The sequence below is a fragment of the Bos javanicus genome, chromosome 5 (assembly GCF_032452875.1).
Source record: "Bos javanicus breed banteng chromosome 5, ARS-OSU_banteng_1.0, whole genome shotgun sequence".
Classification (NCBI taxonomy): domain Eukaryota; kingdom Metazoa; phylum Chordata; class Mammalia; order Artiodactyla; family Bovidae; genus Bos; species Bos javanicus.
In genome coordinates, this window is record NC_083872.1 from 84,472,799 (window position 1) to 84,496,493 (window position 23,695).

At 40.1% G+C, this 23,695-nt stretch overlaps 1 protein-coding gene across 4 annotated transcripts in view; it reads right to left on the reverse strand.

The window, feature by feature from the left end:
• The window catches only part of RASSF8 (Ras association domain family member 8), a 132,784-nt gene that overhangs the window by 77,470 nt on the left and 31,619 nt on the right, over positions 1-23,695 (reverse strand). For 2 of the 4 annotated variants that reach the window (XM_061417589.1, XM_061417591.1), the window contains exon 2: positions 8,510-8,606. The exons of 1 other annotated variant lie outside the window; for it this stretch is intronic. The gene's annotated coding sequence lies outside the window, so the exon portion shown is untranslated. Of the gene's footprint in view, positions 1-8,173; positions 8,212-8,509; positions 8,607-23,695 lie in introns of all 4 variants that reach the window. One more of the 4 variants, XM_061417592.1, reaches the window with a different exon arrangement.

Consider the following 23,695-nt stretch of genomic DNA (forward strand, 5'->3'; position numbering starts at 1 on the left):
TATCTTTCCTTTTCTCCTTTGCTTTTTGCTTCTCTTTTCACAGCTATTTGTAAGGCCTCCCCAGACAGCCATTTTGCTTTTTTGCACTTCTTTTCCATGGGGATGGTCTTGATCCCTGTCTCCTGTACAATGTCACGAACCTCCGTCCATAGTTCATCAGGTACTCTATCAGATCTAGTCCCTTAAATCTATTTCTCACTTTCACTGTATAATCATAAGGGATTTGACTTAGGTCATACCTGAATGGTCTAGTGGTTTTCCCTACTTTCTTCAATTTAAGCCTGAATGTGGCAATAAGGAGTTCATGATCTGAGCCACAGTCAGCTCCTGGTCTTGTTTTTGCTGAATGTATAGAGCTTCTCCATTTTTGGCTGCAAAGAATATAATCAGTCTGATTTTGGTGTTGACCATCTGGTGATGTCCATGTGCAGTCTTCTCTTGTGTTGTTGGAAGAGGGTGTTTGTTATGACCAGTGCATTTTCTTGGCAAAACTCTATTAGTCTTTGCCCTGCTTCATTCCTTATTCCAAGGCCAAATTTGCCTGTTACTCCAGGTGTTCCTTGACTTCCTACTTTTGCATTCCAGTCCCCTATAATGAAAAGGACATCTTTTTTGGGTGTTAGTTCTAAAAGGTCTTGTAGGTCTTCCTAGAACCGTTCAACTTCAGCTTCTTCAGCGTTACTGGTTGGGGCATAGACTTGGATTACTGTGATATTGAATGGTTTGCCTTGGAAACAAACAGAGATCATTCTGTCATTTTTGAGATTGCATCCAAGTACTGCATTTCGCACTCTTTTGTTGACCATTATGGCTACTCCATTTCTTCTAAAGGATTCCTGCCCACAGTAGTAGATATAACTTACTCTTACCCAACATCAAATGAAAAAACTGCAGTAGAGGATTCCAGTCACACTGTGAACTGAATGGTACCTAGACTGAATGATGCATTCAGGTAGATGGAGGCACTGTCTCAATTCACTGGGACAGAAACCAGGTCATAGACAACGACTCTACTAAGAGAAAAATCACTGGTGCATTCAGGAGGAGATGTGGACAATCTAACATAATTACACACTAATCTCATTTTTACAAACTCAGCCAAACGGAAGAATGCAAACCAGCAATAAATATTGATTGTAATATTCAACATGTAATCTGACAATCATATTTGCCTTTAAGATTATTCTGGTGATAACAGGAGTCAACTTGTAAAGAATCTTGTGTAATACACACAAACACACGTGTGCGTGTACACAGACACAGCAACTGTTATATAATTTAAAGAAAGATACAAATACATGTTCTTTGCATACAAAGATACCCAAGAAACTGTTAACAGTGGTTACTTTTAGTTAAAAGATGAAAAATGAAAGGAGGTAATCTTATTTTGCATTTTATCCCTTTCTATACATTTTGTACTTACTGAATTACTTTAAGTTAGCAATTTCTTTCAATATAGAAGTTAATCCATAGTCACAAAGGGGCTCTGGTGCCCTCAAATCTATAAGCATTACTGGAAAATATAAGGTCATCATTAAGAGTCATATTCAGGAAAAATAGCACAAGTAAATTAACAAGGTAATACTTCAGCATTGAGAGGTACAGCATCTTTGTGAAAAGAAGGAACTGGGGACAGAAGGGAGACTGGTTACGACAATATTGTTTATGAAGACTAGATTAGAATACGTATATTTCCTAAAAATTCCTTAAATTTCTTGCTCAGGTATAATCATTGTAAACAAAGTAGAGTCAATGGGGAAATGGGGCCGAAATAAATCATAAATAAAAGTATCTATGAAATTAAAATAAACACCCTAATTTTCTCATTCAATCTATAAAGATTTTATTAAGTTTGATTCAATGTCACTGGCAATCAATCCTGGAACATTTAGACTGCCATGACACTTGATACCACAGGCACGGGGAAAGGGAGAAGGAAAGGGAGAAGATTTAAACATAGGGACCCACTGCTCTTTATCATTTCCAGGGATGCTGGGTCCCACTTCGGGAAAGCACAATCCCAGATACACAGGTACATGCCACAGTCTAATATGAATGGCAGCCTGGGAATGCAGTCTGTTCAGCCCTGCCCAGAGACTGATGATCCCTTCAATACTTGATTCTGTGTATAGTCCATCTCAAGAAATATGTCTTTATAGTAAAATTTTCAATAAGGCATAGGATGAATCTCAGACACAGTCACAGTCATGGTCAAACTTTAAAAAAAAAAAAAAGAAAACAATCTATTTTCAAATTTCTGAATACAAATATATTTGTTTTAGAGAACCTGTAATAAACTATCTACAGATAAACAGGTAGATAGGTAGACAAAAAAATTCTAGTACTGCCACAGAGTAGTTTGTGTCCTAGTTGCATTACATGAGCAGTGTGATCTTTCTTATTTCTCCCAGAGCCAACATTAGGAATTACATATGTCTGCTTATGTTACATTTTGCATGCAGGTCACTCATACCACATGATATTAAAGTTGAACAAACCTTTAGGTCTACACCTGTTTGTATTTTTGTTTAAACTTTCCACTAGGAACTATTTAATACAACCTAAATTTTCTTTAAGTTGTTACAGAATATTCAGCAGAGTTATACAAGAGATTCTTGTTGGCTATCTATTTTAAATATAGTAATGTGTACATGTCAATCTCAAACTCCAAAGATATACAGGGGGCCAAGAGGCACAAGAAAAGATGCTCAACATTGCTAATTATTAAAGAAATGCAAATCAAAACTACAATGAGATATTACCTCACACCAGTCTGTATGGCCATCATCAGAAAGTCTATAGTAAATGCTTGAGAGGATGTGGAGAAAAGGGAACCCTCGTACACTGTTTGTGGGAATGTACACTGTATAGTGACTATGGAGAACAGTATGGAGGTTCCTTAAAAAACTAAAAACAGCTACAAACTAATTTTTTCAAAAATATTTACTTATTTATTTTTGGCAGCGCTGGGTCCTCGTTTTGGCGCATGAGCTCTTGGCTGCAGTACTGGGCTCAGCAGCTGTGGTGCACAGCCATAGCTGCCCAGCGGCATGTGGGATCTTAGTTCCCAGACCAGGGATCGAACCCAAACACATGTCCCCTGCACTGGCAGGCGAATTCCTAACTACTGGACCACCAGGGAAGTTCCTACAAACTAATTTTTAACTGGGCATTTATTTTCTTACTGACTTGAAGGAGTTCTTTACATACGGGTATTAACTCTAAAAATATATATGTAATAATATTCACACATACACACACATAGAGAGAATACTTTTTATGAGTTGACATATGCAAAGTTTAATTTTTTAATGTAACTACATCTATAAATCATTCTCTTTTTAAATCTTTACATATCTTTCCCTAAAAACCCCAAGTCAGTTATTTCTGAATATTCTCTTCTAGTGTATTTGTTACTACATTTTTATATTTGTTAGTTGTTATTTTTAATCAATATAACATTCTTCTAGGCTGTCTATTCTGTTTCAAGTATTGTTCTACTTTATGCTATTTTTGACATCATGCTATTTTTGAATCACTATTTATTAAAAAGCAGAGACATTACTTTGTCCACAAAGGTCCGTCTAGTCAAGGGTATGGTTTATCCAATAGTCATGTATGGATGTGAGAGTTGGATTGTAAAGAAAGCTGAGCGCAGAAGAATTGATACTTTTGAACTGTGGTGTTGGAGAAGACTCTTGAGAGTCCCTTGGACTGCAAGGAGATCCAACCAGTCCATCCTAAAGGAGATCAGTCCTGAGTGTTCATTGGAAGGACTGATGTTGAAGCTGAAACTCCAATACTTTGGCCACCTGATGCAAAGAGCTGACTCATTTGAAAAGACCCTGATGCTGGGAAAGATTGAGAGCAGGAGGAGAAGTGGACGACAGAGGATGAGATGGTTGGATGGCATCACTGACTCAATGGACATGAGTTTGGGTAGACTCTGGCAATTGGTGATGGACAGGGAGGCCTGGCGTGCTGCAGTTCATGGTGTTGCAAAGAGTTGGACACGACTGAGCGACTGAACTGAATTGAGTTCGCCTTTATTATTCTTTATATAAATATTTCTTGGCTCTTATTTATTTTATAAATATGAAATTCAGAATCACCGACCTGTAAAAAAAATTCCTGCTGATATTTTGATTGATTATATTAAACTTACAAATCGATGTAAAGAGATGGAAAATAATTAATGAATTGTCTTCCATAGGGAGTCTCTGCATCCTGAAAGAAGGTTAATGGTTTCCTTCCTATATGCTACTTGCAGTTCTCACAAAGTTTAATTCTCAGCACAATTTTTGTTGCTACTATGAATGGGTTCCTTTTTTCTCACATTTTGGAACAGGTTATTATTACTATATAGATCATGATATTTCCATTATTTGCATTGGAACTTTACTACAGTCTATTGGTTTTTAGTTGATTGTCTTTGTGGTTTTTTTTCATTATCTACAAATAATTTTATCCTCCTTTCCAACCGTTTTCTCCCTTGCTCTTTTTTCTTAATATACTGATTAGGTATTTCAAAGATATTTTAGGCAGTAATGTTGACAGCTAGTTTGTTGCTTATTCTAATAGGAGAAAAAAATCCTGTGTTTCACCATTATTGGTATTTTGGCTATCAACGGCTTGATTCCAATTTTGTTTATAAAATTATAGCTACTTCCCAGACAACAGAAAGAGCTGAAATATCTCTCAACAGTGAGATAGGGGGTGGTTTTATTTTGCTTCACATTTTCCCAGTAAATTATTGACTAGGTTTTCTCAATCTACCTTTCTATATTTTAAAATTCCAATATTACTGATTTATGTTTTTTAAAAATCATCCATTTAAGATTCTCAAACATATGTGGAGAAGTATATACAAAAGCATTACTGCTTTTCATTTAGGTAACTACAGTTACATCCCATCACTGCTCGTTGTGTATATATTTGTGAAATGAGACTAGCCATAATCTTCCAATTTATTTTCCATGTTTCCTAAATTGAATGGAATACACATCCTTACCTCACTATTTCTAAAATTTCTTGCTTCAGGAGAACACTTTTAACTCCAAATAATTTTGGTTAGCAATGAGTATCTTGCAGAAGGCAAGAAAGAAGCAAACCCTAAAAAAAACTTTCTCTTTAGAAATATCGTACTGTTCCTTGTAAAAGATGACAGATCTAAACATAATATCTAGATACAAATTTCTCAAAGTAAACCTATTCTGCTAATAAAAATTACCTTCATCCTCTTTATTAACATATATTCATGTTTAAGACCACAGTTCAAGATGCCATAAAATATTAACAATCTGATATTAGGAAATTCATAACATCCCAAAATCACAGCTTCATGAAAACCAGATTCTAATACTGTTTAAGACTTGCACATTAATAAATGTGTGTGGCAATCTCTTCAAATCCTCAGCAAATCCTGTTTCTTTCATATTTCATTAAGTAACCATTATACTGAATCTGTCTTGCCATCTGAAATAGCTTGAGATACATTATCAGAAAAATATCAACTTCTAATACAAACAGCTACATTTTTCATTTTTACTCTACCAGGGAAATTTCAAAAGTGCTAAAAAATGCAAACTGCTAACCGTTTTCTAAAAACAGAAATGAAATAATTAGGTCACAATAGACGGCTCCTTTCTCCTAGAAAAAAAAGATGATGATGAATGCAACTGGAATGTTTATTGTCACTGAAATTCTTCAGGCCTGGATTCCAGGCCTTGATGCAGGTTACTATGACAACTTAAATTACAGAAAATATTCCCCCTTCTTCTCTCAAGTTGCTTTCTCCACAAGACCATTTCAAGCCTCCTGAAGCCTGTTTGGATCAATCTGTAACAACAAAAAACACCTCTTTACAAGTTTTAACAAAAATGCCCCCATCTAAACCCTTAAACTAAGAACAAGCATAAAAAAATAAATTCCATTAAATCTACAGGGGATAGGACACCTAACCTGAAAAGGTACATACAAAGCTTCAGATATAAAATGCAGAGAGTACTCTGAAACTGCTCCCCATTACCAGAGGCACAGGGCGTATTACCACCATATGCTTCATTACAGAAACTATGGGAAATTACTTGCAAGGCAGTTTGAAAGAAGATTATAGAGCTAAGCCTTGTTTACCATAATTTTCCCCTCACTAATGCTTTTTACAGGAAAGCACCAGAGAAGGAGGGTGAGGGAATACTACAGTGCTATTTAGAACAGAAAGAGAAGCATAAATAAGCAACCTGTAAAATCTAAACTTGGTTTTACCTAATCTTTTACACAAAACATGGGCTTTATTTTATAGTTAGGTCTCACACAGCCTCAACTTTATAAAACTAACAAAGATGCCTTTTGATAAATAACACTGTGAATTATTCTCTATCCTCATTCTCTAAGAGAATAATGGCTTAGGAGAAATTGCATTGTGATGGAGAAATGTGATTTAGTAGAGTTATTCTGATTTTTAAGTCAGTAAAAATTTAAACTCGCTGCATTAAAAAAAAAAGAGGTAGTTTTACAATAAAGCAATACTAAGAATTTCAAAGTTGGTTTTGCTGCTCATCAAAGTTAACATGACTAAAATGACATGCTTCATTTGAGAAGGCTAGGGAACTCACATATGCTGTTCGTGTGAGTAAGCTGGCTCAGTATTTGGCATGGGCAAAAAAGTTTTGTTAGTTCAAACAAAGCTTTATTTAAAAAAGAAAAACAGAGCAGTATGCTAAATGCTAAAGGGGTCTCTTTGCTCTTGAAGTCAAGAATCAAAGACTGTTACTGAGCATTTGAGAAGAAACAGTGAAAAATGAAAACTCTTCAGCAGTCAACCCCAAGCAACTCATATTGCTGTCCTATTTGTATTAGTAAATAAGTATGAGTGTTCCAAGAGAAACAAAATAATTGAAGCATTCAAATCCAAATGTATACAATCCTTAAAAGTTAAACCTGAAGCACAGTTCCTTCATGGTGTAACTTAAACATCAATCCTCCTGTATAGAAAATAATGAATGTGTAAGAGAAAGACCTGTAGAACAGTTCTGTCAGTAATAGGAGCTAAAACTAAAATTTAAGTGATGATACAATCATGGAGAGAAGTTTAGTCAATGGAGCTACATAATACAATACAATTCTTCCTTATGCTTTTTTTTTTTAATTTTTTTTTCTTTTTTATTTTTTTGATCATGCCCACTTTAAAATAAAGCACATGCTTTATTTTTATTTTCTTAAATTTTAATTGGAGGCTAATTACTTTACAATATTATGGTGGTTTTGCCATACATTCACATGAATCAGCCATGGGTGTACATGTGTTCCCCATCCTGACCCTCCCTCCCACCTCCTTCCCCATCCCATCCCTCAGGGTCATCCCAGTGTACCAGCCCTGAGCACCCTGTCTCATGCATAGAACCTGGACTGGCAATCTATTTCACATATGATAATATACATGTTTCAATGCTATTCTCTCAATCATCCCACCCTCGCCTTCTCCCACAGAGTCCAAAAGTCTGTTTTTCACATCTGTGTCTCTTGGTTTTTTTCTTTTGACTATATTACAAATTGCAGGGCTCAACTAGGATTTTTCAGTGCTCACATGAATATAATGAATTTACCTTATTGCAACCAGACTATCCTTCATTCTCAACTCTTGGAGCCTTCTAGTCATGGTTTTTGCTAATGCCAGAGCAATGCAGAAGAGTCCACAAGAGAACTGAACCGATGCGGATGTGAACTTGTGGTCTTAGAAATCCACTCCTTCCACAGCCTAGCAATTACTAGAAGGCTCTAAGGGGAAATTAATTTATAGGAGACCTTCAAAACTCATCATCTAGGCAAAAATGCAAGCACATAACTTTTGTAAATGAGGGACTAAGGAATTTATATGACAGCATGCTGGTTGGTGCCCTTAAAGAGTTTATTCACCTGTAACATGTGAACAGTTTATTTGTAAGTGATTCACTGACTACAAACAAGGTCAAATTATTTCCCCTCTTGAGACCAATAAGTCACCTTAATGTTCAAGAGACAAGAGACCATACACATTGACATACAAAAAGCAAGTGGGAAATAGTTGTATATTTCCTCCTCAGGGGCTTTTGTGCCCCGTTATTTAATGAAGCCAATTATTGATACTATCACATTCAGATGGAAACTCAAACTATAGGATATATTTCAGACTTACCAAGATCTTCTAATCTTCGACTGTTAGAAATTACTTATCTGTTTTAAAAGAAATTGCCAAGTTTAAAGCATTAATAGTATAGTGCTCAGGAAGCCCAAGAATTGCAAAATTTTGCCTCAGATTCCAAGTTGGAATCTAGAATTTATAAGGCAGTGAGACAAAAGATACTATTGCTAACCACGCTTCGTACTTATTTAAATAAAGGGTGTACAAATGATTTGTTAGTGAACACAAGCTCTGAAAGTCGCTCAAAACTTTGAAAATTATTCTTTAAAAAGCCACTGGAAGCGGTAGTCTTCTAGGATGCAGGAATGGAGTACAAACTTGCCGACTCACCTTCTAGGGCTGGGGTCCCCAGCTGGGAGCAGTGTGAGGTAGTCTTGAGGAAGGGCGGAGCACCAGACAGGTATTCTAGGAGGAGCTACGCAGGCACCTGAAAAGGTCCACAGTGTTCTTAGAATCCTGGCTAACTTTTAACTTAGACATGCTAAATCATTCCCATTTTAACTTTTAATGAAAGAGAAAAATACACCAGCTTTGAGCTTCAAATGGTTTTTCCAAAAGGAGTTTTTCCTCCCCTCGTGGGCACTCCCCTCTGGTCATCTGACTGCAATGCTTGTGGGCTAGATTGGTTTGGTTTCAATTAGTGTGCCTTTGAAAGAGGAATTTTCGTTGTTTCTCTAAAAGGTCATTTGATGGGCCCATGGTGTTCTAGGAAAGATGTTGTGCCTTCTTTTTCTCCTGAGCAAAGTTCTCTGAAATACCACAATAATTTCTTGAAAGCAGTTAAGCAGTTAGACATTTGGAAAATTGCCTAAAGCCAGGGTCTAAAAATGAAGCGGAAGGGGAGAACTTGGGGTTTTCAGTCTTTAAAAAATAAAAACAAAAACATGCCACATTCTTCCTTGGTGAGTACAAACGACAACCACTGGCTAACCTAAGAAACAGGGTGGCTTGGCACCAGTTCTTTTGACCATTCACTTGCCTAATACTGTGAGAATGTGAAACTCTGCCATGACATTAGTTATAAAGAAAGCCAAAGAAAGAAATCTTGGCCACAAGATGGGAATTGACGCAATTCTTATGTCTGCCACATTCAGACTCTGCCTTTTGCAGACGTTTCTGCGTTTATTTATAGCAAGGTTGACTTTAGTAACAAGACCATGTTCCACTAATGATACTTTTTAAAAATATACCAAAACACCCAACTACTTTTATTATGAATAGGAAATACCACCCCCCAAAAGTTGATAGTCCTTAAAGTCTTAGCTATGACATAAAACAAAGTATCAAATTAGAAACAGTATGGAACTATCTGGTGGACCCCAAATCTGAGGCAAGCTATCAGATATATATACATTCCAAACACAGCCGAGGAAGGGAAAATTAGTCCAAACTTCCCTCTTGCAGAGAGCACTGGGTTCTCCCTGTTCAGCTTCTACACCCCTGCGTGGAGACATTGCTTCCAAATCTGGTTACTAGTCGAGTACTTCATATTAAGTCAATAGCTGTTGTAAAAGTGCCCTTCATTTTCAGGTTACTTTTTCCATGGTGTTACAGCTCCAAGTGCACACGTGCATTAGTGCATGCTTCTAAGTTTTAAAGAAAAGAGTAGCATTCACATTAAAATATTTTCTAATGAAAATGAACAGGTTTTAAGCCAACTAGATACCATAGAATTCCTGCTTCATCGTCTTCTATCAGATGGGTTAGAGCCTTCTGGCTTCAACGAGACCTACCTACCTCCTCAAGGAGCTATAAGACAGACACAGATTTGAAGCTAACACCCCTTTGGTAAAAGAGCATGTCCGCAGATTGTGACATTGTCCAAAAAGCAAGGAAGGGTCCACCCTGCTGGGAGAGAGGGCTGGCAGAGAACTGGGTGGCAAATTCAGAGCCACATGAGAAGAGGTGAAATGGACTAATCACCCTGATTTCCACCTTGGACTTAGAAGCTAGCTATATGTAGTTTGGCTGGCAAAGGGATTCTTATTTATCTAATTCAGAATTTCTTTCCCCATCCATCTTCTTTTCTTTAAAGCCTCATCACTCTTTTTAGCTTTGCTTTTAAGCAAGTCTTTTGGAATTGGGAAGTGGGTACTTGAAAAGTAGTTTCTAAAATTGACATTTTTTAATTTTTATTTTATTTTTTAACTTTACAATATTGTATTGGTTTTGCCATATATCAAGTAGTGTCCGAATCTGTGACCCCATGGACTGCAGCACGCCAGGCTTCCCTGTCCTTCACTGTCTCCCAGAGTTTACTCTGATTCATGTCCATTGAGTCCAGATGTTATCTAACCATCTCATCCTCTGCTGCTCCCTTCTCCTTTTGCCTTCTATCTCTCCCAGCATGAGGGTCTTTTCCAATGAGTCAGCTCTTCGCATCAGATGGCCAAAGTACTGAAGCTTCAGCTTCTTTATCAGTCTTTCCAACGAACATTTAGGGTTGATTTCCTTTAGGATTGACAGGTATGACCTCCTTGCAGTCCAAGGGACTCTCAAGAGTCTTCTCCAGGACCAGAGTTTGAAAGCATCAGTTCTTCTGTGCTCAGCCTTCTTTATGGTCCAACTCTCACATCTGTACATGACTGGCTTCCTGCCAAAAATCAGATCAAGTTTGCTAGGCTTGTGAGGAAACCACCTTGGCAGAAGATCTTCCAGTTCCAGTCAAGCCTTCCTGTGGACCACTTACAGAACAGGAAGAAATCTGGGCTGCAACCTCATGAAACATCCTGAGGCCCAGCTTGCCCCTAGGATTTTCCTGACTTCCTAATACAAAGAAACTAGGTGAGATAAAATGCTTAAGTCCCTAAGTTTCTGGCAACTTGTTATGCAGCAACAGATACTGTCACCCAAACAGCCTTTATTTAAATTAGCTCGTAAGAATGCAAACAGAAGTTGTTGATGTAAATGAACACAGTCAGTTCAGTTCAGCTGCTCAGTCGTGTCTGACTCTTTGCGACCCTATGAATCGTAGCATGCCAGGCCTCCCTGGCATCACCAACTCCCAGAGTTCACTCAGACTCACGTCCATCGAGTCAGTGATGCCATCCAGCCATCTCATCCTCTGTCGTCCCCTTCTCCTCCTGCCCCCAATCCCTCCCAGCATCAGAGTCTTTTCCAGTGAGTCAACTCTTCGCATGAGGTGGCCAAAGTACTGCAGTTTCAGCTTCAGCATCATTCCTTCCAAAGAAATCCCAGGGCTGATCTCCTTCAGAATGGAAAACTCAGCAGTGGCCACAGGACTGGAAAAGGTCAGTTTTCATTCCAATCCCAAAGAAAGGCAATGCCAAAGAATGCTCAAACTACCGCACAATTGCACTCATCTCACACGCTAGTAAAGTAATGCTCAAAATTCTCCAAGCCAGGCTTCAGCAATACGTGAACCGTGAACTTCCAGATGTTCAAGCTGGTTTTAGAAAAGGCAAAGGAACCAGAGATCAAATTGCCAACATTTGCTGGATCATGGAAAAAGCAAGAGAGTTCCAGAAAAACATCTATTTCTGCTTTGTTGACTATGCCAAAGCCTTTGACTGTGTGGATCACAATAAACTGTGGAAAATTCTGAAAGAGATCAGAATACCAGACCACCTGACCTGCCTCTTGAGAAATGAACAGTATCAGGATATTATGGGCTTTCCAGGTGATTTAGGGTAAAGAATCTGCCTGTCAATGCAGAAGTCACACGAGATGCAACCCCTGGATCAGGACGATTGCCTGGAGTAGTAAATGGCAAGCCACTCCAGTATTCTTGCCAGGATAATGCAGTGGTGGGCTACAGCCCATGGGGTCGCAAAGAGTCAGACATGATTAAGTGACTGTGCATGAACGCATCAGGATGTTGCAATTCCTATATACTGAGTCCAAGCAAAACAGGATGATTAAGGATAACTCAAGAGCAAAGTAAATTCCAGTTTCTAAGAGGTGTTGCCTTTTTTTCCCATTAGAATGCAGAAAATCCAAAAAAAAAAAAAAAATTTTTTTTTCCCCCAAGAAGGCAGGCACTTCATTTGCTTGTATTAATAGATGTCTCTGCACAACTGGTGATTAATTGTTGGATATATTCTCTTCTCCCAAACTAGGTCCACCAGGATGGATAATAAATGGACAGCAGGGGCATTTTTATTACTGTAGAAATCAGAAAAGAGCTTATCACTGCCTATTCAAGTCTCACAGGTGATATAAGAAAAAGCCTAAAGGAAGCTACTCTCTACTCTCCAAGATGCCAGGAAGTTCAAAAAGCACATTCCTTCTTATTGAAAAAAGAAAGCCATCTAACATTCAAATGTAAATATTCAACTGTAAATAAAATGTGATGGCACATTTTCCTAAGTGCTATCCCTTTGTTTTCACAAAATAAAACCACAAATACAAAAATCAGAAATTCTCCTAAATTCCTAATTTTTTCTAATAAAAGAAAGGTAGGAACATTCAGTTTTTTTTTCCTTTTTGATACCAAAGCTCACAGATGTCCCATATCTTTGAATCATCAGCTCTGCTAAGAGCAACATGCAAAGGTAGTAAGGAATGTATCTTGGGTTCTACATATTCCATATGAAATATTAAAACAATAACATGACTACATAAACAGTGATGGAGATTTTCTATGGAAATGAATCCATTATGAGGCTATCAGCTATATTAGTTTGTAAAGCAGAGGGCAATGGTAGTAACAATAAAAATAATTATTCAATTTTAATAAACATTTACTAACTCCTTACTATATTTAAAATACAGCAGAAATTTAAGGGGCTTTTCTGGTGGCTCAGATGGTAAAGAATCTGCCTGTATGTAATGCAGGAGACCCAGGTTCAGTCCCTGGGTTGGGAAGATCCCCTAGAGAAGGGACTAGCAACCCACTCCAGTATTCTTGGGGCTTCCCTGGTGGCTCAGATGGTAAAAAAAAAAAAAAACAGACAGTAAAGAAATTATGAAGGTAAATTAACAAATGAATTTCATTCTATCAACTGTGTAGTTTTTTGTGAGATGTAACTAATATTGTGTTGGCCAACCCAATATGTAGTAGTAATACCACCAAATAAACGTTTTGGAAGTATTAAAGAGACTTGTAAAAAAAGCCTACAGTAGAGTTCATATCCTAGGAGATATTCAGGGAGTTTTTGTGAAATAAGTCTTTCTACTTGTATTATTGCTGTAAATTTTCTTAGCTTTTTCATATTAAGATGTGAAGTCCCTAGATGACAAAGATGTGACAAATTGTCACAAAGATTAGACAATTTGATTTGAACCCAGTTAATGTCTTTTAAATAGTTGAACCCATGTATCCTGTGGCTCCTGCATTGGCAGGTGGATTCTTTACCACTTGAGCCACCTGGAAGCCCAAGTAACAGCTCAGTTTGCTCAGCTGTGTCCGACTCTTTGTGACCCCATGGGCTATAGCACGCCAGGCTTCCCTGTCCATCACCAACTCCCAAAACTTGCTCAAACTCATGTCCATTGAGTCTTTGATGCCATCCAACCATCTCTTCCTCTTTTGTCTCCTTCTTCTCCTGCCTTCAATCTTTCCCAGCATCAGGGTCTTTTCCAATGAATCAGTTCTTTGCATCAGGTGGCCAAAATGTTGAAGCTTCAGCTTCAGCATCAGTCTTTCCAGTGAATATTCAGGACTGATTTCCTTTATGATTTGATCTCCTTGCAGTCCAAGGGACTCTCAAGAGTCTTCTCCAACACCACAGTTCAAAAGCATCAATTCTTTGGCACTTAGCTTTCTTTACAGTCTAACTCTCACATCCATACATGACTACTGGAAAAACCATAGCTTTGACTAGATGGACCTTTGTTGGGAAAGTAATGTCTCTGCTTTTTAATATGCTATCTAGGTTGGTTGTACCTTGTTTTCCAAGGAGCAAGCATCTTTTAATTTCATGGGTGTAGTCACCATATGCAGTGATTTTGGAGCCCAAAAATATAGTCTCTCACTGTATCCATTGTTCCCCCATCTATTTGCCATGAAGTGATGAGACCAGATGCAACAAGCTTAGTTTTTTGAATGTTGAGTTTTAAGCCAACTTTTTCACTCTCCTCTTTCACTTTCATCAAGAGGCTCTTTAGTTCTTCTTCGCTTTCTGTCATGAGGGTGGTGTCATCTGCATATCTGAGGTGATTGATATTTCTCCCAGCAATCTTGATTCCAGCTTGTGCTTCATCCAGCCTGGCATTTCTCATGATGCACTCTGCATATAAGTTAAATAAGCAGGGTGACAATATACAGCCTTGATATACTCCTTCCCCAATATGGAAGCAGCCCACTGTTCCATGTCCAGTTCTAACTATTGCTTCTTGACCTGTATACAGATTTCTCAGGAGGCAGGTAAGGTGGTCCCATCTCTTGAAGAATTTTCCACAGTTTGTTGTGATCCACACAAAGGCTTTGGTGAAGTCAATAAAGCAGAAGTAGATGTTTTTCTGGAACTCTTGCTTTTTCAATGATCCATGGGGTTGCAAAGAGTCAGATAGGACTGAGTGACTAAGGCACACCCACAAAGGATGTTGGCAATTTAATCTCTGGTTCCTCTGCCTTTTCTAAATTCAGGTTGAACATCTGGAAGTTCACAACTCATGTACTGTTGAAGAGTTATTTTCAGAAGATCAACTGCAGAGTTTGTAGAAAGTAGTCTCAAATTATCTAGGTGTCTTTACTGAAGATCCTTAACTCTAGCTTGAGTTGGCCCCAAACCAAGAACACTGTTAAATGCATCCAGATGAAAGGACAAACATAACCCCGCTGATAGAAGCTGCGTTTCCCTATAGAACACTTACCAGAACACTGTGACACCGAGACACAAGAAAGAACTCCATCAAGGGAGCACTGAGAAAAGAACCGTAGGATGACTGGTGTGGCCCAGTGATTAGGGTGGAACACGTGGTTGGATTAACGTTTTAAGAGGAAACCAATGGGAGAGAAATGTTAGGTAGGAAAAAGACCTGAAGAATAGAAAAGGAAGCAGAAACAGGCTCCTTCAGCAAAGGCCATATCAGAAAGCTGTCTTTGCCACTGCTCAGAAAGTGCAAGGCTCTGGGAAGGCACAGTGATTTTCAGAAGAATTTAGGTGGAATTGCTATACCCTTCTGAACCCCTATAACTCCTCCAAGACTGGAACAAACTCACAAGAAATTAATTGGCCTTTAATTTAAATGAAGTAAACTAACAAAGGTTTAAAAAAAAACCAACACCTGATAAAGTTGTAAATTGTTATCAGCAGATAACAATTTCTCTGAACACAATGAAAAGATTCTTTGGCAGCTTCCACAGTCTGTTGTGTTATTTGTCAGACCCATGCCCCTCCTGCATCATGAATTCTGTCTCGTTTCTTCCTTATAGGCCCAGCACCTAGCACCAAATCTAGCACACTCAATAAACGAGGATGAAGGGCAGGCCAGGAGGAGGGTCTAGATAAAGCAGGAATTTGACATGCTATTTCCTGAGGTGGCAATGCAGGCAGCCAGCTGACAAATTTCTCTTTTCCTTTTCTCCCTACAAGGAAGGACTGGTGGGGGAGACTGGAGGAGGGGAATTTTTTTAACTGAAAGAAAACAATTTTTAACTAACAAACTTGTGGCTTTATTTTTGCATTAATATAAGTGAAAGCTCAAATACTGATTTCAACTACCACTCCCCAATCACCCTGAAAATTTTCCTAAATACTACAGATTGATCTAGTTAACCTCTTCCTAGCTTATCAGATTTCATTATTCAGCTGGATTGTTATCAACTAACCATCTGTTCAATACTGCTACCAGACAACAGGAAAAATCCCAAGGTTGTTTTTAAAGACCTGACGGTTCTGACTAGAAGCTTGTTCGTATGGATGTTTTAAACTTTCTCCCATTTTTTCCCCTAACGGTCTCAAGAGAACTAATTTTAAAAAGCCCCTACCTAGGTGGTTCAGTGGTAAAGAATTTGCCTGCCAATGCAGGAGCCACAAGAGATGTGGGTTTGATAAGATCTCCTGGAAGAGAAAATGGCAACTCCATACCAGTATTCTTGCCTGCAGAATCCCATGGACAGAGGAGTCTGGCGGGCTACAGTCTATGGGGCTGGAAAGAGTTGGACGTGACTTAGTGACTAAACATGAGGGATTTCTTTTTTAAATAGTGTGAATTAATTTCAAGTGACAATGATTTTCATTCTTCATTTAAAATAAGGGAAGGTAGAAAATTTTTAGCCTGTGTTTTAAAAAAAACAAAAATAAAAAGAGCAAAGAATATTCTACTACTAACACTGAAAATTACTATAGTATGTTGGCATGTTCAAGTACACTTTAAACAATTACCTAATTTCCTAAATTGCACTATTTCAAAATTACGTTAATCTTTAATAAATGGCATTTCAAAACAAAGAAAAGTATAAGCAATAAGGCTACATTAAGCTAAGAATGCCCTTACCCAATGCTTTTACCCAAGTAAGATGGTAGATGTTGCAAGAGGGCAAACACACTGAAACCATACTCACAGAAAACTAGTCAATCTAATCACACTAGGACCACAGCCTTGTCTAACTCAATGAAACTAAGCCATGCCCGTGGGGCAACCCAAGATTGGCGGGTCATGGTGAAGAGATCTGACAGAATGTGGTCCACTGGAGAATGGAATGGCAAACCACTTCAGTATTCTTGCCTTGAGAACCCCATGAACAGTATGAAAAGGCAAAATGATAGGATACTGAAAGAGAAACTCCCCAGATCAGTAGGTGCCCAATATGTTACTGGAGATCAGTGGAGAAATAACTCCAGAAAGAATGAAGGGATGGAGCCAAAGCAAAAAGAATACCCAGTTGTGGATGTGACTGGTGATAGAAGCAAGGTCCGATGCTGTAAAGAGCAATATTGCTTAGGAACCTGGAATGTCAGGTCCATGAATCAAGGCAAACTGGAAGTGGTCAAACAAGAGATGGCAAGAATGAATGTTGACATTCTAGGAATCAGCAAACTGAAATGGACTGGAATGGGTGAATTTTACTCAGATGACCATTTTGTCTACTACTGCGGGCAGGAATCCCTCAGAAGAAATGGAGTAGCCATGATGGTCAACAAAAGAGTGCGAAATGCAGTACTTGGATGCAATCTTAAAAATGACAGAATGATCTCTGTTTGTTTCCAAGGCAAACCATTCAATATCACAGTAATCCAAGTCTATGCCCCAACCAGTAACGCTGAAGAAGCTGAAGTTGAACGGTTCTAGGAAGACCTACAAGACCTTTTAGAACTAACACCCAAAAAAGATGTCCTTTTCATTATAGGGGACTGGAATGCAAAAGTAGGAAGTCAAGGAACACCTGGAGTAACAGGCAAATTTGGCCTTGGAATAAGGAATGAAGCAGGGCAAAGACTAATAGAGTTTTGCCAAGAAAATGCACTGGTCATAACAAACACCCTCTTCCAACAACACAAGAGAAGACTCTATACATGGACATCACCAGACAGTCAACACCGAAATCAGACTGAGTATATTCTTTGCAGCCAAAGATGGAGAAGCTCTATACATTCAGCAAAAACAAGACCAGGAGCTGACTGTGGCTCAGACCATGAACTCCTTGTTGCCAAATTCAGACTTAAATTGAAGAAAGTAGGGAAAACCACTAGACCATTCAGGTATGACCTAAATCAAATCCCTTATGATTATACAGTGGAAGTGAGAAATAGATTTAAGGGCCTAGATCTGATACATAAGAGTGCCTGATGAACTATGGACTGAGGTTTGTGACATTGTACAGGAGACAGGGATCAAGACCATCCCCATGGAAAAGAAGTGCAAAAAAGCAAAATGGCTGTCTGGGGAGGCCTTACAAATAGCTGTGAAAAGAAGAGAAGTGAAAAGCAAAGGAGAAAAGGAAAGATATAAGCATCTGAATGCAGAGTTCCAAAGAATAGCAAGAAGAGATGAGAAAGCCTTCTTCAGTGATCAGTGCAAAGAAATAGAGGAAAACAACAGAGTGGGAAAGACTAGAGATCTCTTCAAGAAAATCAGAGATACCAAAGGAACATTTCATGCAAAGATGGGCTCGATAAAGGACAGAAATGGTATGGACCTAACAGAAGCAGAAGATATTAAGAAGAGATGGCAAGAATACACAGAAGAACTGTACAAAAAAGATCTTCATGACCCAGATAATCACGATGGTGTGACCACTGACCTAGAGCCAGGCATCCTGGAATGTGAAGTCAAGTGGGCCTTAGAAAGCATCACTACGAACAAAGCTAGTGGAGGTGATGGAATTCCAGTTGAGCTGTTCCAAATCCTGAAAGATGATGCTGTGAAAGTGCTGCACTCAATATGCCAGCAAATTTGGGAAACTCAGCAGTGGCCACAGGACTGGAAAAGGTCAGTTTTCATTCCAATCCCAAAGAAAGGCAATGCCAAAGAATGCTCAAACTACTGCACAATTTCACTCATCTCACATGCTAGTAAAGTAATGCTCAAAATTCTCCAAGCCAGGCTTCAGCAATATGTGAACCGTGAACTTCCTGATGTTCAAGCTGGTTTTAGAAAAGGCAGAGGAACCAGAGATCAAATTGCCAACATCTGCTGGGTCATGGAAAAAGCAAGAGAGTTCCAGAAAAACATCTATTTCTGGTTTATTGACTATGCCAAAGCCTTTGACTGTGTGGATCACAATAAACTGTGGAAAATTCTGAAAGAGATGGGAATACCAGACCACCTGATCTGCCTCTTGAGAAATCTGTATGCAGGTCAGGAAGCAACAGTTAGAACTGGACATGGAACAACAGACTGGTTTCAAATAGGAAAAGGAGTACGTCAAGGCTGTATATTGTCACCCTCCCTATTTAACTTATATGCAGAGTACATCATGAGAAATGCTGGACTGGAAGAAACACAAGCTGGAATCAAGATTGCTGGGAGAAATATCAATAACCTCAGATATGCAGATGACACCACCCTTATGGCAGAAAGTGAAGAAGAACTAAAGAGTCTCTTGATGAAAGTGAAAGAGGAGAGTGAAAAAGTTGGCTTAAAGCTCAACATTCAGAAAACAAAGATCATGGCATCCGGTCCCACCACTTCATGGGAAATAGGTGGAGTAACAGTGGAAACAGTGCCAGACTTTATTTTTCTGGGCTCCAAAATCACTGCAGATGGTGACTGCAGCCATGAAATTAAAAGACGCTTACTCCTTGGAAGGAAAGTTATGACCAACCTAGATAGCATATTCAAAGGCAGAGACATTACTTTGCCAACAAAGGTCCGTCTAGTCAAGGCTATGGTTTTTCCTGTGGTCATGTATGGATGTGAGAGTTGGACTGTGAAGAAGGCTGAGTGCCGAAGAATTGATGCTTTTGAACTGTGGTGTTGGAGAAGACTCTTGAGAGTCCCTTGGACTGCAAGGAGATCCAACCAGTTCATTCTGAAGGAGATCAGCCCTGGGATTTCTTTGGAAGGAATGATGCTAAAGCTGAAAGTCCAGTACTTTGGCCACCTCATGCGAAGAGTTGACTCATTGGAAAAGACTCTGATGCTGGGAGGGATTGGGGGCAGGAGGAGAAGGGGATGACAGAGGATGAGATGGCTAGATGGCATCACTGACTTGATGGACGTGAGTTTGAGTGAACTCCAGGAGTTGGTGATGGACAAGGTGCCTGGCGTGGTGCAGTTCATGGGGTTGCAAAGAGTTGGACATGATTGAGCGACTGATCTGATTTCTGAAGCTAAGAATTGGACCGACTGAGCGACCTCACTTTCACTTTTCACTTTCATGCATTGGTGAAGGAAATGGCAACCCACTCCAGTGTTCTTGCCTGGAGTATCCCAGGGACGGTGGAGCCTGATAGGCTGCCATCTATCGGGTCGCACAGAGTCGGACACCACTGAAGCGACTTAGCAACAGCAGCAGCATGCTGAAGAAAAGAGTATCTTTTAAAAGAGTATGTTTAAACACTATTTATGCCAGGCACTTATGTGGATTACACTTCATCTATTTCTGAAACCTTATCATTTCTTGCCTGAATGTCTTAAAGAAGGGATATCCTTAGATCGGTTTTGGAGTTACTATCTCCCACATTTGTGGTCCACTTCTGATGTACTCTCCCCCCTTGCTGACAGCACATGGTGTTGACTACAATGCTGTGTCAATAATGTCCACTGTGGCTCCAGGCTAATTAAAAGAAAGCTGAGAGGGGAGACTGCACAGATCATAGCACCTATGATGGATTCAACTCAGACCTTGTTCCAGTTCATACCAGCTCGCTGTGTAGTGATGAACTCCCAGGTGTGGAAAATGGCAGAAACACACAAGGGCTACAAGAGGGGAAAGAGGATAAAGAAGGGGAAATTATTAAAGCCAACAGAAGCAGCAGCAAGCCGCAGAGAACTTCATCAGAGTTGTGAGAAGCCAATGACCACAGGTCAGACACGAGGGGAACTCAGAGAATAAGCCAATGGGTACCTCATCTCCACACATTTTAGAAAGAAGCTGGGTTAGGAGGGCAGAGGGGCTCCCCTAAAAGGCAAGCTGCCCTGGCATGCTGTGCACAGTCTGCATCTCAAAAGGCCCCAAAGGGTACATGGAATCCAGGAGTTCCGATGGCCCTGCTGACCCAAGAAGCGCAAGGTCACATGCACTGTATGAATTCAGGGCTCCAAAGAGGAAACTGGCCTTGTCCTCTGCACGTCCTAGAGGCAGCACAGCCCACACCCTCCCCCAGCTCTGCTGAAGTGACTTTGGAACAGTCAGAACCTCCCTAGGCCTCAGAGTCTCATCTGCAGGGCCAGCTCTGGGGAATGAGTGCAGCTGAGTGTCTGTTCACTGGCAACATCCCTCTGGCATTGGAAGACCACAGGATCCTGGAGGAGGAGGACCTGATGCATGTCAATCATCAAGGCCACACCCACCTTCCTGGTGCAGGGAGAACCCAGATTGGGATGCTGGGGAAACCAGACTAGGTGGAAGTATTTCAGCCCTTTCAGACTGAGGGCAGGCTCGCTACACGCTAGAAACCAGGAGAACTGTCTGCTTCTTCTGGTGTTTCTCTCAACAGTTTACAGCCTTTTCTGTGTCAAGCAACTGTTCGAAGTACTTTATGCATATTATTTCATTTACTTTCATTAATTCATAAGAATCTCTCATTTTCTTTTAGCCACAGACTTTATTGTTTGAATATTTGCAACTACTATTCTATACACAAATTTTAATTTCTTACAAAGCTCTATATTCCATATTGCTAGGTCATTTCACTCTCCATTTTATGCCACATTTCTATCCAGAACTATTTCCCCAAATCACAATCTGGCTGATTGTATGCTGTTGTTCAGTTGCTAAGTTGTGTCCAACTCTTTGCGATGCCATGGACTGTAGCCCACCAGGCTCCTCTGTCCATGGGATTCCCCAGACAAGAATACTGGAGTGGGTTGCCATTTCCTTTCCTAATCCCTGATTTTCTGATGAGGTAAGAGACATGGGGTGGTTAGACAGCTTACAACCCAGGCCCCTGCCACCATGCACAACACCCCCATCCCCCTGCTAGCAAACAGCAGTCAGCACACATGCCCAGTCCTGCTACTGCAGTCCGTGCTCTGAAGCCTCCCAAACACAGCCTCTGGCACGGAGTGGCTCTCCTGAGCCACTCTCAGCAGTGGCTCTCCTGACTAGAAGGCCTTCTCTCCCCCAAATGACTGATTTCAGCCATCCCTCCCTAACTTCCACATCAGTAAGATGGGGTAAGACCACCACTTTCTCCCCATTGAAACATAATGTTTTTATGTGAAAATGCCTAACCAATATATGAAAAGATGCTCTATACCAGGGGTCCCCAATCCCTAGACTGGTACCAGTTCATCGTCTGTTAGGAACTGAGTTGCACAGCAGGAGGTAAGTGGTGGGTAGAAAGTGAAGAAGAACCAAAGAGCCTCTTGATGAAAGTGAAAGAGAAGAGTGAAAAAGTTGGCTTAAGGCTCAACATTCAGAAGATTAAGATCATGGCATCTGGTCCCATCACTTCATGGCAAATAGATAGGGAAACAATGGAAACAGTGAGAGACTATATTTTGGGGGGCTCCAAAATCATTGCAGATGGAGACTGCAGCCATGAAATTAAAAGACACTTGCTCCTTGGAAGAAAAGTTATATGCTAGACAGCATATTAAGAAGCAGAGACATTATTTTGCCAACAAAGGTCCATCTAGTCAAGGCTATGGTTTTTCCAGTAGTCATGTATGGATGTGAGAGTTGGACTATAAAGAAAGCTGAGCGCTGAAGAACTGATGCTTTTGAACTGTGGTGTTGGAGAAGACTCTTGAGAGTCCCTCGGACAGCAAGGAGATCCAACCAGTCATTCCTAAAGGAGATCATTCCTGAGTATTCATTGGAAGGAATGATGCTGAAGCTGAAACTCCAATTGTTTGGCCATCTGATGCAAAGAATGGACTCATTGGAAAAGACTCTGATGCTGGGAAAGATTGAGGGCAGGAGGAGAAGGGGATGACAGAAGATGAGATGGTTGGATGGCGTCACTGACTTGATGGACGTGAGTCTGAGTAGGCTCTGGGAGTTGGTGATGGACAGGGAAGCCTGGCGTGCTCCAGTCCATGGGGTCGCAAAGAGTCGGGCACAACTGAGTGACTGAACTGAACTGAGCAAGAAAAGCTTCATCTGTATTTACAGCCAATGCCCATCACATGCATTACCACCTGAGCTGAGCTCTGCCTCCTATGGTTCTGCATGGCATTACATTCTCATAGGAGCTCGAATCTTATGGTGAACTATGCGTGTGAGGGATCTAGGTTGCCCACTCCTTACGAGAATCATCTGGAAAGCGTCCCCCCCGACACCTGTCCCAGTCTGTGGCAAAACTATCTTCCACAAAACCAGTCCCTGGTGCCAAAAAGGTTGGAGACTTCTGTTCTACACTGTATGTCATCATGGAAATGCAAACGAACACAACAAGATCCACTATATGCCTATTAGAATGGCCCAAATCTGGAACAGACACCACCGGATGCTGGTGAGACTGTGGAGCAACAGGAACTCATTCACTGCTGGTGGGAATGCAAGATGACGCGGTCACTTTAGAGGGCGGTCCGGTGGTTTTCTTATAAAACTAAATATACTCTTCCCATACAATCCTGCAACTGTTCTCCCTGGTACTGACCCAGATGAGTTATAAACTACGTGCATACAACACCTGCACACGGGTATTTGCAGCAGCTTTATTCATAACTGCCAAAACTTGAAAGTACCCAAGATGCCCTCCAACTGATGAAAGGATAAATAAACTGTGCCACATCCAGACAAAGGAATATTACTTAGCATTAACAAGAAATGAGCTAACAAGCCCTGAAGAGACACAGAAGAAACATAAATGCCAGTTACTAAGTGAAAGAGCCAATCTGAAGAGGCTGCACACTATAATTCCAATGATATGACACTTAGGAATAGGCAAAACCAGGGAGACAGTGAAAAGACTAGGGGTTGCCAGAGGTTAGCAGAGAGGGTGAGATGAATGGGCAGAGCACAGAGGATTTTCAGGGTAGTGAAAATACTCAGCA